The sequence below is a fragment of the Culex quinquefasciatus genome, chromosome 1 (genome assembly GCF_015732765.1).
Source record: "Culex quinquefasciatus strain JHB chromosome 1, VPISU_Cqui_1.0_pri_paternal, whole genome shotgun sequence".
NCBI classification, from domain to species: Eukaryota; Metazoa; Arthropoda; class Insecta; order Diptera; family Culicidae; genus Culex; species Culex quinquefasciatus.
In genome coordinates, this window is record NC_051861.1 from 36,537,834 (window position 1) to 36,551,818 (window position 13,985).

Genomic DNA, 13,985 nt, shown 5'->3' on the forward strand with positions numbered 1-13,985 from the left:
AAAATACAAAAATACAAAAATACAAAAATACAAAATACAAAAATACAAAAATACAAAAATACAAAAATACAAAAATACAAAATACAAAAATACAAAAATACAAAAATACAAAAATACAAAAATACAAAAATACAAAAATACAAAAATACAAAAATACAAAATACAAAAATACAAAAATACAAAATACAAAAATACAAAAATACAAAAATACAAAAATACAAAATACAAAATACAAAAATACAAAAATACAAAAATACAAAAATACAAAAATACAAAAATACAAAAATACAAAAATACAAAAATACAAAAATACAAAAATACAAAAATACAAAAATACAAAATACAAAAATACAAAAATACAAAAATACAAAAATACAAAAATACAAAAATACAAAAATACAAAAATACAAAAATACAAAATACAAAATACAAAAATACAAAAATACAAAAATACAAAATACAAAAATACAAAAATACAAAAATACAAAAATACAAAAATACAAAATACAAAATACAAAAATACAAAAATACAAAAATACAAAAATACAAAATACAAAAATACAAAATACAAAAATACAAAAATACAAAATACAAAAATACAAAATACAAAAATACAAAAATACAAAAATACAAAAATACAAAAATACAAAAATACAAAAATACAAAAATACAAAATACAAAAATACAAAAATACAAAAATACAAAAATACAAAAATACAAAAATACAAAAATACAAAAATACAAAAATACAAAAATACAAAAATACAAAATACAAAAATACAAAAATACAAAATACAAAATACAAAAATACAAAAATACAAAAATACAAAATACAAAAATACAAAAATACAAAAATACAAAAATACAAAATACAAAAATACAAAATACAAAAATACAAAAATACAAAAATACAAAAATACAAAAATACAAAAATACAAAATACAAAATACAAAAATACAAAATACAAAAATACAAAAATACAAAAATACAAAAATACAAAAATACAAAAATACAAAAATACAAAAATACAAAAATACAAAAATACAAAAATACAAAATACAAAAATACAAAAATACAAAAATACAAAAATACAAAAATACAAAAATACAAAAATACAAAAATACAAAAATACAAAAATACAAAAATACAAAAATACAAAAATACAAAAATACAAAAATACAAAAATACAAAAATACCAAAATACATCATCATCATCATCATCATTTTAACGAATTTTTGTTTTCTTCGGCACTTGGTTTTGCGTCATCTTTAACATTAGCACAGCTATTTCTTATTCTGTCTAACAGATTTGAATTGGTCCTAAAAACGGGGGGCTTCAAAATGTTAATGAAAATAGAAATATTATCAACTAAAAGCAAACTAAAATGCGTTTTCTGCATTGATGATAAGTTTTATGCACGTTTGGGCTGGTTTTAAATTATTTTTAATTTTTATGAAATTTCTATGCACAGCATAGCACTAGTAAGCAAATAATTCAAATAACATTGTCTCCATGGTTTCAAAATCCCACCTTGCACACGCATTCATCACCACCACAAAAAAACTTCGTCACCCGCCGCGAGGTTCCTCTCTTCCTTGAAGACCTCCGTCAAATCCCATGAATCAGCTCGCCGGAGCTCTTTGCGGCATTCTTCTTCCTCTCCGTGCGCAACTCTCCCATAGCAGGACCACAAAACGGCGCGCAAAAAGGGACATGACGCGCCTCGAAACGACCTCCTTGCATTTCCCAGAAAAGAATCCTGCGTTGTAAAAATGAGAAATCGAGGAAGATCCTTTTTTACTCTCTCTCTCTCTTCGGCGGTAATCACCCACGACCTTCAACTGCTGCGTTCACGGCACCGACCTCCTTTGGGTTCGAGGTTACCTGGGCCTTTTGAGGTGCCCGGAGGGGATTTGCGTGTGCATTATTCAAAGCGGAGTTGTAAACCTTTATGAATAACTGTCACGGATCGTCGAGGATAACGAGATTCCTGGAACGAGAGGACGCTGTGCATCGCCGTCGCGCAGGTATCCGAACTCGAAGCTTGACAGGCTCGGAATAATGACGGCAATCGCAATTTTAATTGACTTCCGATTAGGCAGATTGTACACCAGCGGCCAAACAATCTCCCCCTCAACCGGATTCGGCAGAGCAGCAAATAGTTACGAAATTAGCCTAATATATCATTTCATTAGCAGTCGTCATCCGGACTCGGGGAGCCGGCCAACCCTAGATTGACAGATGAATTGTCCGGAGAGATTTCTCGCGGGAGATCAGGTTAAAAATCGCGACTCAATTCGGGAACGGGTCCCGTCTCGCGTGGACCCGGGTCGTCAGTGTCGCATCAATTTCGGGCACTCTCTCCCCGGTGCAAAACTATCGAGGACTCTGGGCGGACTATCGAGAGCAAATGATACCTAATCTAATCAATTAGAGTCAGTCGCGGGCCGGCTTTTAGTCGGGATGTTCTACTGTCCACGTGTGACGGACTTCCGACGGGGGAGGGGATGTTGTTTTGTGACGGTGCAGTTGCAGCAGCAGCAACCTGTTGCACTTCAGGAAATGGGGGGACCATTTTACAGTTCGACGTCGTCGTGCTATCTTGCCGCACCCGCCATGTCGGCGTTCCGAGAAAAATGCGTTTTAATGTTTGACCTTGAATGAACAAAACGAAAGCACGCAATGTAAACAATAACAAACACGTTTTTTTTGGCTGACCATTGATGAAGTCCCCAGTTATAATTACAAATGTTTACGGTAGTTTAACTTGTACGTGCGTCAAACGCGTTTTGACCTGAAATCCCTTTGGCCAGTTGTCGCACTTACATCAATTTTCAGGGAGTGACAAGATAGCCCGACAAGATTGAAACTTCTTTCATATGGAAGGAGACAAAAATGCACGGAGATTTTTTCGGATTTCGTTGAATATCTCAGGATTTAAATCGATTTTTGGGATTCTGAGAAAAAAGGTGAAGCATTGTGAGCTGCACAAAATGGCGTTCTTTGCTCAATTTGGCCCAAAATGCACGTACGACAAGTTAGCACTACGACGAGGAGTTGGGAGTTGGGTGGTTTAATGACACGGAGGGAAGTTGTTTCAAATTTCGTAATCAAACTTAATATATCCGACTTTGGAAAGCTTTATTACTTGTCAAATCTTCAATACCTTCTCTTCATTCAAAATTTCAAAATCGTTACTTGGAGTGTATCTCAGAATCCAAACAGGGTGCATCACAATAGACCCAACTAAACTCGCACACAGACATAAACAGCCCCACTGCAAGTATCAATTTGGTTTGGTTCCATATGCGGCAGTCCATCAATCCCAGCGCTCAATGTGACGGTCAAAAAGCCCCATCCCACCATCATCCTACGTAGTATAGTTCTGATCATTATCCGTCCAAATGACACCCACCGTCAAAAAGTGATTGGACAGTCCCCACCCCTCTGAATATCGACTGTTTAGAATCAGGACCAGACCTGTTCAGACTCGCTCTACTGGGATTGAGATAATCAGCTGCCGCATATTTGAAGGGATAATTATGGCCAAGGAAAAAAAGAAATGCATCACATTAGAGTCCACCGGTTTGTGATTTTGGAGTCCATAGCCGTAGCAGGTTTCAATTTGATAAGTTTGCGTGGTCGAGCAGTAGGAACGCAAATAAAAATGTCTTCATAATTTGAAGATAATTTGCAACGAAGGGGGTTCACTAATGTGACGGCTGAAGTGACAGCCACGGATCACGGTATGCAGTGAATATCCAAAATGAAACGGACATGTATGAATTCAATTGACTCAATCCAAAACTTGACTACTAAAAGTTTGTACAGCTTGAAATTAAGCCCAAAATTTTAAAGAGCTCATAAAAATCCAACCATCCACATTAAGGAGTCCCCCTGGATGCCTATTTGGAGTTGGCAGACTGGATTTATGGTCATTTGTCAACAAATAACTTTATTTATGTTAATTTTTCGAAAGGTGTACAAACTTTTTTGCAACTTTTTAGATTTTTGTAATAGTATTTGTTATAGAACTTTTTATAAAAATCATCTTTTCATGAGCTATTTGAAGCAAAATGTTCGGTATGAGTTTCTGAACAAAACGTAGTACTAGTTTTCTGTCAAACTTTAAATTGTTCACATGTTTCATCACAAAATTACGGCTTGTCTAAAAGTTATTTTTAAGGTAAGTGAAATTTCACGATTTCGCGGACAGCGTGAAATCCGTGAAATTTGGCTTTTTTCGTGAAATCCCATGAAATTTTATGTTTGTGTGAAACTGTAACAATTATTGTCAAAATGATTTATCTAACACAAATAGGAATAAAAATAATCTTACTCAAAATTATTGCTATTGCAATATCGGTATCAAATGACTGGATTTTTTCAAACATTTCGAAGGTTAAATCAGGTTTTTGAAAACACTCAAAATTTTCACAAAACTACGTATTTTCGAAAAAAAAACTAAAAATTTCAGTTTTTGCAATAAAAGTATCAAATGATCGGTATTTTTCATACATTTTGAATGTAATAACAACATATTTTGGTAACACTCAAAATTTTTACAAAACTACGTTTTTTCGAAAAAAAAAATACTAAAAATTTAAGTTTTTACAATATGGGTATCAAATGATAGGGATTTATGCATACATTTCGAATGTAATAACAATACAGTCGACTCTCTGGCTGTCGATCTTCTCGATATCAATATTGCTCCATGTACCGATGAATTCTTCAGTCCCTTCAAACTGCATACTTCGATTGTCTTTATTCCTCGATATTTTCTCTTGCTTGACGGATCTCTTCCTCGACGGTCTGTTGCATTCTATTTGCTCTAAACATCTATTCCGGTTGTCAATAATTTCATTATCTCATAGCTTGCGTAGACATTTTTCTTTAAGAAACGAAGCTTTGAAGGTTGTTTGACATTTCTTTGTTATTGTTTGCTGGACGTTGCCATGATTCTCTCCCATAGCTGGTCAGCAAGAAAAAACAAATTTCAATCGAGTCTTCATTTTGCATCGTTCTGTAAAATGATGCTTCTCTTCCTCGTCGGTCCCTTGGATATTGACAACCAGAGAGTCGACTGTATTTAATGAAAGTGCTCAAAATTTTCACAAAACTAGGTATTTTCGAAAAAAAATCTCAACATTTCAGTAGTTACAATGTGGGTTTCAAACGATCAGGATTTGTTCATAGAATTCGAATGTAAAAACATTTTTTTTTTGAAAATACCAAAAAATTTCACAAAACTACGTATTTTCGAAAAAAATACTAAAAATTTCAATTTTACAATATGGGTATCAAACGATAGGGATTTTTTCATACATTTCGAATGTAATAACAATATTTTATTTAAAAAAACCCAAAATTTTCACAAAACAACGAATTTTCGAAAAAAAATACTCAATATTTCAGTATTTACAACGTGGGTATCAAACGATCAGGATTTTTTCATGCAATACAAATGTTAAAACAACATTTTTGGAAAATACTAAAAAATATCACAAAACTACGAATTTCGAAAAAATACTCCAAATTTCAGTTTTTACAATATGGGAATCAAACGATCGGGGTTTTTTCAAACCTAAAAACCTAAATTTCCTAATTCTAAAAAACTAAAATTTTTAGATTATTTTCGAAAATGCGTAGTTTTATGAAAATTTTGAGTATTGAAAACAATGTTGTTACTACATTCAAAATTTGTGGAAAAAATCCTGATCGTTTGATACCCATATTGTAAAAACTAAAATTTTGAGTATTTTTGTGAAATTTTTGAATGTTTTCAAAATATGTTGTTATCATATTCGTATTGAATGGAAAAATCCCGATCGTTTGATACCCACATTGTTAAAACTGAAATTTGAGTATTTTTTCGAAAATACATAATTTTGTGAAAATGTTGAGTATTTTCATAAAATATTTTTATTACATTCAAAATGTATGAAAAAATCCTGATCGTTTGATACTCGTATTGTAAAAACTGAAATTTTGATAATTTTTTTTTTGAGAAATACGTAGTTTTGTGAAAATTTTGAATGTTTTCAAAATATGTTGTTATTACATTCGTATTGTATAAATAAATCCCGATCGTTTGATACCCCCATTGTTAAAACTGAAATTTGAGTATTTTTTCGAAAATACATAATTTTGTGATAATTTTGAGTATTTTCAAAAAAAGGTTGTTATAACATTCAAAATGTATGAAAAATCCTGATCGTTTGATACCCGTATGGTAAAAACTGAAATTTTGAGTTTTTTTTTTCAAAAATATGTAGTTTCGTGAAAATTTTAAGTGTTTTCAAAATATGTTGTTATTACATTCGAAATGTATGAAAAAAATCCCGATCATTTGACACCTTTATTTTAAAACTGTAAATTTAAGAAATATTTTTCAAAAATACATAGTTTTGTGAAAATTTTGAGTATTTTCAAAAAAATGATTTAATATTCGAAATGTATGAAAAAATCCAATCATTTGATACCCATAATGCAATAGCAAAAATGTTGAGTATTGTTTTTTCAAAAATATGTAGTTTTGTGAAAATTTTGAATGTTTTCAAAATATGTTGTTATCACATTCGTATTGAATAAAAAAATCCCGATCGTTTGATACCCACATTTTTAAAACTGAAATTTGAGTACTTTTTATAAAATACATAATTTTGTGATAATTCAGAGTATTTTCAAAAAAGGTTGTTATAATATTCAAAATATATGAAAAATCCAGATCGGTTGATTCTCGTATGGTAAAAAACAAAAATATTGAGTATTTTTTTTTTTTTTCAAAAATATGAAGTTTGGTGAAAGTAAGTGAGTGTTTTCAAAATATGTTGTTATTAAATTCGAAATGTATGAAAAAATACCGATCATTTGATACCTTTATTGTAAAAACTGAAATTTGGGTATTTTTTTTCGAAAAAACATAGTTTATGAAAATTTTGAGTGTTTTCAAAAAAAAAAATTAACATTCGAAATGTATAAAAAAATTACAATCATTTGATCCATATTGCAAAAACAATATTTTTGAGTATTTTTTCGAGAAACATTGCATTTTCAAAATACAGGAAAAGTACGTATTTTTGTGAAAATGTTCATGAAATTATAATTTTAATGGATAGCTGACACCATCCCGCTTCCAAAACACTATAATTTTTTTATGTTTGCGTGATTTTAGCCAATGTCTCCCATATAGCCAAAATCCCATAAGCTCTGTGCTTCAGTTAAGCACTGGTTTGTGCTTAACCGAGAAGGCTGAACGAATCAAAACCGGGGCAGTACAAAACCGAGGCAAGTATGTAGTTTCATAAGAAATTTAAAAAATCATGCTTTGTTTTATTCAAAATAAAATGAAAGCTTTGAAATCAATTTTTAAAAACTTTACAGATTTTGCCTTCCTCACTGAGGTAAGGCTATAATCCTGCTCGGAAAAGTAACTTTTGAAAAACAGCTCGTAGACATATATTCATGTATACCTATCGACTCAGAATCGAAAACTGAACAAATGTCTGTGTGTGTGTGTGTATGTGTGTGCGTATTCCCCTTGGTGCTCAAAATTCTTGCCAAGTTTTCTCGGCACTGGCTGATCCGATTTGAGTCAAACAAGTTGCATTCGGTCCGGTTTGGTGCTTCATACTGCACTATTGAATTGTTTGAAGATCCGATAAGTAGTTCAAAAGTTACGTATAAAAAAGTGTCAAAGTTGCGAATCGGGTGCTGGAATTTTGATGCCGGATCTCACTTAAATGCATTTAAACTATGTCCAGATCCATCATCCAACCCATCGTTGGTTAGGTAATCGAAAGACCTTTCCAATGATTCTAAAACATTGAAGATCTGGCAACCTTGTCTCAAGTTATGACCACTTAAGTGATATTTATGTACTTTTTTGAAGCCGGATCTCACTTAAATGCATGTAAACGATGTCCGGATCCATCATCCGACCCATTGTTCGTTAGGTAATCGAGAGATCTTTCCAACGAGTCCACAACATTGAAGATCTGGCAACCCTATCTCGAGTTATGACCACTTAAGTGATATTTATGTACTTTTTTGAAGCCGGATCTCACTTAAATGCATGTAAACGATGTCCGGATCCATCATCCGACCCATCGTTGGTTAGGTTATCGAGAGACCTTTCTAACGAGTCCACATCATTGAAGATCTGGTAACCCTGTCTCGAGTTATGACCACTTAAGTGATATTTATGTACTTTTTTGAAGCCGGATCTCACCTAAATGCATGTAAACGATGTCCGGATCCATCATCCGACCAATCAATGGTTAGGTAATCGAGAGACCTTTCCAATGAGTCCACATCATTGAAGATCTGGCAACCCTGTCTCGAGTTATGACCACTTAAGTGATATTTATGTACTTTTTTGAAGCCGGATCTCATTTATATGCATGTAAACGATGTCCGGATCCATCATCCAACCCATCGTTGGTAAGGTAATCGAAAGACCTTTCCAACGAGTCCACAACATTGAAGATCTGGCAACCCTATCTCGAGTTATGACCACTTAAGTGATATTTATGTACTTTTTTGAATCCAGATCTCACCTAAACGCATGTAAACTATATCCGGATCCATAATCCAACCTATCGTTGGTTAGGTAATCGAAAGACCTTTCTAATGAGTCCACATCATTGAAGATCTGGCAGCCCTGTCTCGAGTTATGACCGCTTAAGTGATATTTATGTACTTTTTTGAAGCCGGATCTCACCTAAATGCATGTAAACGATGTCCGGATCCATCATCCGACCAATCAATGGTTAGGTAATCGAGAGACCTTTCCAATGAGTCCACATCATTGAAGATCTGGCAACCCTGTCTCGAGTTATGACCACTTAAGTGATATTTATGTACTTTTTTGAAGCCGGATCTCACTTAAATGCATGTAAACGATGTCCGGATCCATCATCCAACCCATTGTTGGTTAGGTAATCGAAAATCCTTTCTAACGAGTCCACAAAATTGATGATCTGACAACTCTGTCTCGTGTTCCGACCACTTCAGTTATATCTGTGTACTTATTTTTCTGGACCTAAAAAAAATAGCTGAAATATGTGTCTAAACCACTCATATTATTACCATTGTTGGTAAAAAGTGAGGAAGGCATCAACCACATAGGTGGATTAAGTTAGTTTTTTCTGTATTAGAGTTCACGCGGTCGTCATTATTGCGCGTATTCCCAAAAAAGACACGCGGCAAACCAGCATCGAAACGACGCGCTGCACTTTCGGCAAATGCGCGCTGTCAAATCCTATACTGTGCGTTTTGTTTTTGTTGATCTTCTGCTTCGAATTGCATGGCATTGTTGCCGGAAATGTTCTTTATTGCACCAAAAGTGTATAAAATTGTAGGCAACAGTGTCTGCGGCACATTCTGAAATGCCGCGCGGCGCGTACCTTCGAAAGAAACGGACAATTATTAAAGTTCACGCGCGCTGACATGACCGCAGAAGAATAACCGCATGACAGCCGCAGAACAAATTTTCGGCTGTTAGTCAAAGGTGGCCTTGAGTTTTTAGCTGACTTTTTGAAAATTATTGAAAACAAACCAACTTGACAGCTAAATCAACACGGAATTTCAGTGCAACTTGCAAATTTTTACACTGCGGTAGTTCGGCAGCTTTAACCTCCTGTCAGTCGAAGCGAAGGAGAATCGTGATTTTATCTCGCAATAAGCAATATACAGCTCAGTTATTTAAACATTTTTTACGTTCCGCGAAATTTGCGTGAAATTTGGTGTTTTGAAATCGAGGTCCCCGTGAAATATGCAATTTTCGAGCGTGAAAAATCACTAAGCCTAGTTATTTTTATAGAACTTGAACGAACCTCGGTAATTCTTTCTGGAGCTTGTTGGAGGGACTGTCCTGAGTCAGGGAAACTGTTTTTCAAAATCGTCTATCGGTGAAAATTGATTTTATCTCAATTTGAAGTTAAGCTATAAATAAGCTAAAATCTTGAAAAAGGATCAAATATCTCACTGAACCTAAGTTGTTCTTTGTTGTTATTTCATCAACACATCAGTTTTGAGTTCCCTTAACAGTTTTTCAATATCACAAATTTGTCAACTTTTTTTTACAAATAAAATAAGAATAAAATCCAACACAGAATGTTTGATTTGTCCCTATGGAAATGATCGAAGTAGCTGTTTAGGACAAAAAAAGGAATTAATATCACAGATTTTTGATTTTTTTAATTTTCTGTACACTATAATTGGATTAACTTTTCAAACATTCTATGTAACAGTAATCTTCATTCGGCAAATTTATTCTAAGTAACATTTGCTACAAATCCACGCAACTAGTATGATAAACAGGAACAAAATTTATGTTTCTAGATTTGTTTGAAAAATATGAAGGAAATAAACCTATTTTGCAGCCATTATAGAAACTGACAATCGAGAAATACATTTTTCCATGATGTAGGATATTAAAAAACTGTTAAAGGAACTCAAAACTGATGTGTTGATGAAATAACAACCAAGAACAACTTAGTTTCAGTGAGATATTTGATCCTTTTTCGAGAATTTAGCTTATTTATAGCTTTACTTCAAATTGAGATAAAAGCCATTTTAACCGATAGAAGAATTTGAAAAACAGTTTCCCTGACTCAGGACAGTCCCCCAACAAGCTCCAGGAAGAATTACCAAGGTGCATTCAAGTTCGATAGAAACAACTTTTAGACAAGCCGTGTAAGTGGTATGCAACTCGTTGCAAGACTCATTTTGTTAGCACCCATCTTTTTTGTAGATCTCGTTAGAAACATGTTAGAAACCCTTGCTTAAAAATCTTCCTTTTGTAATTTGTTGCATAACCTTCGATATCAATGATTTGACTATCCGAATTTTCTCACCATTCTTCTGATAATTAAACATCGGAAAATAGAAACTTCGAACAATTATGTCTGGACAGTACCATTAATTTCAAAGATGTAGTCATCAGCAGTCTTATGGACTTCAATAATCTAAATCCAAGGGATGAGTCTTTATTTTAATTTCTAAATTTCAACCAACCACGAGGTTGACCCAGTCAGCATGCACTACGTCATCAACACTGCTCGCGTCGACGTCACTCCCGACTCGACTCGTGCGGTCCATAATAAAAGTGACAAATTTCGTTTTGATAGCATCAATGCACCCAAACAAGATTAATCGTTCTGCACACGTTCGTTCTTGTCCTCGTGCCCCCACCAGCTTCCATTTCATTCCAGACTCCAGCCTCCACCAATTCAATCTTTACGAACAGCCATAAAAGCTGTGAGCAGAGATGCAGCAGCAGCATCACACAAACACACAGCCACAGACACAGAATCATGCCAACCAGCTGTCTCGACGACGGCACTCCATAATACGTCATCCGCCCGACAAAACAAACCCACGTGGTCCTCGTCGTCGTCGTCGTCGTCGTCAGACCCGGCAACTTTTTATTGTGTTAGTTACTTTCTTCGTTTCATTTTTATGGTTCGGAATCGGTTCGGTTTTTTTTGGTGTTGTTTTTTTTATTATTTGTTACTCTCCACTTTTGCTTACTATGGACTTCTTTTTTTTTTGTTCGCTCTGTGGTGTGTTGTGACGACTATCCATTCCATACCCAATACAAACGAGCAGTTTTTTCTGCCTCTGCAACTGCTCTTATGATACCGGTAGTGAATCCCATGATGAGGGGGATGCCTTCTTGCAGGAAGGGGGAGTGAGACAAAGTTTCTGTTTCTGCTGTGATAGTATTTTGTTCCAGTTTTGTGCGAATCTGGGTTTTCTCCGTTGTCTGATCATATATGTGTGTTTGTGTGGATGGCATTTTGCTAGTGAGTAAATTTTTATTATTTCATTTTTGAACTTTTTTTGTTGCTTCCTTTTACTATGTTTGGTACGGAGTACGGGCATTTTTTGCTGTTTCATCATTTGTTTTAGGGCTTCTCCTGGTGAGGGGATCAAGGTCAACAAATGCATAACATTGGCAATAAGTTTGTCACCTGTTCTCATAGGTGTGGTAGATCTGTACTCTTTAAATTGGGTTTTTAAGCTCTCAAGCTTTTCATTCAACCATTTATAAACTACACAGCTTAAAAATTGGTCAAATAAGATCTTAGAATGGATATTCAACCTGAATTAAGGTATAATTTTACCATCCAATTAATCAACCTCATATTCTTGAGCTAGTTTGCAATAGGTCTTAAGCGCCATTAAAATCATCTTCTATGATGAATCCTGACCATTACCCTTCTCTACTCCCTTCTCCCTTCTCTACTCTACGAGCAATTCTCTACGAAATCGGCCTTTTTTCTTTAATTTTAATTTTTGTATTTTTTTAATCCTGCTGAACCTTTTTTGGTGCCTTCGGTATGCCCAAAGAAATCATTTTGCATCTTTAGTTTGCCCAAAATGATGCAAAAATGATGTATAACAATTCTAAAATCTGTATCTTTTGAAGGAATATTTTGATCAAATTGGTGTCTTCGGCAAAGTTGTAGTTATGGATAAGGATAACACTGGAAAAATGTGATACACGGTAAATTTTTTTGTGATTTTTAATTTTACTTATCGTTACTAAAACTTGATTTTGGCGTAATATTCAATGTTTGGCCCTTTTAAAATGATAGTCTTGATTTCAAGAGATCGGAAAATTTCACGAATGTTTCATGTTTTAACATTGAAAATCGAACCATTAGTTGCTGAGATATCGACATTAAACAATGGTGGGTGTTTTAGGTGAGACTTAGAAAACTTAAATTTTCGCGTTTCTTTTCCTTCAAGCGGCTGTATCTCAGCAACCCGAGGTCCAATCTTCAATGTCGCTTAGACAAAAAGCAATCCACTTGAACGACCCCCGGGTCTTTTGTGGGCTCTGTTGCAAGTTTCAGCTTATTTCTAGGCGTCCGAAGGTTATGTGCGATGAGTCACCCAAAACCGCTTTTTACGCAAATGGACCGACGTTTTACTTCCCCATCCGATAGAAGGCGTGGTCAGGAAAATCTCGTCTCGAAAAATGCCACCGTCTGGGATTGAACCCAGGCCTTACTGGGGTGAGAGGCTACCACGCTAACCACTGAACCACGGGACCCGGACTCTCTTAGACAATTTAATAGCAAATTTTCTGAACCTTTAAAAAAAATATTTTTAGAAATGGTCGCTCATGGTCACTATTTTTAAAAATCGAAAAACTGCAAATATTTCGCTAAAATCAAACATTCAGAGGCTTGAACGGAGCCCTTTACAGTAATTCCAGCTAAAATTGGGATTTTTTCTGGTACTTTTGTACCCGACCCTCTCCGATTTCAATGAAACTTTTTAGAAATCCCGAGCAGACGGAAATAACTTGGGAATAACAATATTTGATATTTGAAAATACTAGGCCAGTAACATTTTATGTTATTTATAACAAGATTTGTTATTCGTCATTATGAATATTTTGTTATTGGATTGTTATTGTAATAACAAACTAATAACATGTTTAGTTATTCTTCAAACATATCATTGTAATTATTTTTTGTTATTTTAACAACAAATCCGATCATCCCAATAACAGTTTGCGGTGTTCTTCCATTACAAAAAATGTTATTCCAAAGTTGTTTTGGCATTCAACCAATATCAGACCAATAACAAATTGTGTTATGATAACATAAACTGTTATTTAACTCTTATGCAAAAATGGATTTTGCAAGAATATTCCATAACACTTTTTGCTATTTTCACAGTATTTGTTATTGAAATGGCATGAATTTTATTATTACCGTCTGCCCGGGATGTTAACCTAAGCCTATAAAAGTCATTTTTGTGTATATGGAGCCAATTGTACTCAAAAATGACATTTGAGAAGGGCGTAAGTTATTTAAATATTTTTGTATTTTTTAATTTAAAAATTACTGTATCTCGCAGCCGTTGCATCGTATCAAAAAGTGGTCAAAGACAAACTTGTAGGAAATTTAATGAGCTTTCTGAAAAAAATACCCTGAAACAAAAATACACGAAATAGCCT